The sequence below is a fragment of the Gavialis gangeticus genome, unplaced genomic scaffold (genome assembly GCF_001723915.1).
Source record: "Gavialis gangeticus isolate Ggan-Ray unplaced genomic scaffold, GavGan_comp1, whole genome shotgun sequence".
Taxonomy (NCBI): domain Eukaryota; kingdom Metazoa; phylum Chordata; order Crocodylia; family Gavialidae; genus Gavialis; species Gavialis gangeticus.
This window is the reverse complement of record NW_017729022.1, coordinates 98,957,543-98,959,461: the sequence shown is the minus strand read 5'-3', so window position 1 is coordinate 98,959,461 and position 1,919 is coordinate 98,957,543. Positions and strand designations below refer to the sequence as shown.

The window sequence follows — 1,919 nt, the reverse complement described above, 5'->3', positions numbered from 1 at the left end:
CACTGGTACATACATACATGCACATGTGTATGTATGCCCCCCCCCCCCAGTTGGTTGTTTCTTTTTTGTTCCCATCTCTTTCTTTTTGGTGTTCATTCCTGGCCCCCCATCTCCCCCCACCTTCCTCTGCTGTAAAAGCCCCTTTGCATTGACAGGCAAGGTTAGACCAACACAGCTACAAGCAACCCTTTGCATTGATGTGTTTCCTCCTTTCAGACTGCAGTGGAGCCAAGAGCAACTTGCTTAAGCCTTGAACTTTTCTCTCTACTTTCGAATCCTAAGCGTCAAGCAGAGGCTTAGGGGGGTGGAAACAGGTGGGCCAAAGGGAGCAGGCATCACCCCCTGGTGCAGTGGAGGGGGTGTGGGGAGGGCAGGGATGAGGGTGACGAGGCCATGATGATGGCCACTTCGGAAATGCAAGCTCCTAATAATAAAAAAGTGATGGGAATCGGCAAAAATCAGACTGCGTCCGGGTCCAGATGGGAGAGAGCTTTCCCTTTGAGGTCTCTCCTGCTGCAAAGGGTTAAATTTGCTACTCAGTTTTTTTTTTCATGTTTGGCTTTATAAATGCACAGGTATGTTTTAAAAAAAAGAAAAGGAAAAAAATATAGTGTGGAGACATTATACATTTTTCCCCTCTCTGAAGTAAATTAAATGTTGCACCTTATTTTGAACTGTTTTTTTATAGTGTCTCTCCTTCCACTTGGTAACTTGCACTTGTTTAGAGAGCCCTGGATTAGTGCTTTGTCGGGATGAGGGGGTGGGGAGGGGGAGGGGCGAGGGTAAGAGGAAGAGCAGGTGGCAGGAGGTTTTATGCTATGCTAGCACTTTATTGAGAAATGGACTATGAATGAATTAACCTTGAGCCCAATCCTTCAGTGCCTTGTGCACCTCCAGTTGCCACTGGCTTCAGTGAGAGTTTTGGGTACGCAAGGGAAAGAGGATGAGATCCATTACATAATTTCTTTAGCTAAGGTCTGGTGGTATGGCAAGTGCATTTGTTCTCCCCTGCCCCCATGTCCTTATTTAATTCATTCTGTCCCTCAGTTTTTCTAACTTTACTGTATAAAATGAATGTTTCTGCACTGAACTAAAAAAAAAAGCCCTGAACTAATTTTATCCTTAATTATGGGTTATTAAAAAAAAATAGAGGAAATAATTAAACATGTCTGATTTTAATTAGAAATGCTTATAAGAATTGGGATAAGGTCCCATGTGGTTTTTCTATTTCCAAATATCATGATTTCCTTTTCTGGGGCTATAGTAGGCACCAGATAATCACACAGATAAAGCTTTTTTAATAAGGCTTAAACCAAGACCTTGCCTAGATATTTTTAGTTTGTTGCCAAGGTAGCACTGTGAGAAATCTCACTTGAATGTTATGTAAGAGGTGAGACACAACAGTCTGACTATGAGTGAATAAGAATCCTGGGTCTGTTAGTCAGTTTGGTGCATTTGCTGCTGCTGTTGCTACTGTTTGCCTCAAACGCTGTGTTTAAACAACGTTAAAAAAATCTTAACTAGCCTACAGAGTGGCTGTATGTAAATAGTTGTTAATACATCCAATTAATGATGTCTGACATGCTATTTTTGTAGGGAGAAAATATGTGTTAATGATATTTTGAGTTAAATATCTTTGGGGACGATTTGCTGAAAAAGTTGCACTTTTGTTACAATGCTTATGCTTGGTACAAGCTTATGCTGTCTTAAATTATTTTAAAAAAATAAATACTGTCTGCAAGAAACCAGCTGTTTTAGAACAGTTTAGTATGTGATATATTAGAAATCAATCTTTATATTCAGTATTTTCCAGCACTCCATGAATTCTATTATCTAAATATTTCCACACTATTTTGTGATTTAAAAAAATTCTTACTAAGGAATAAAAAGTTTAATACACAATACGGGGTTGTCTAATA

General features: G+C 39.6%; 1 long non-coding RNA gene across 1 annotated transcript; it reads left to right on the top strand.

Moving 5' to 3' along the window:
* The first annotated feature begins 7 nt into the window (after window positions 1-7).
* Window positions 8-1,156, top strand: LOC109296314. Its single transcript, XR_002096954.1, has 2 exons — window positions 8-760; window positions 796-1,156. It is a non-coding gene; the product is annotated as an uncharacterized LOC109296314 (long non-coding RNA).
* Window positions 1,157-1,919: the final 763 nt, after the last annotated feature.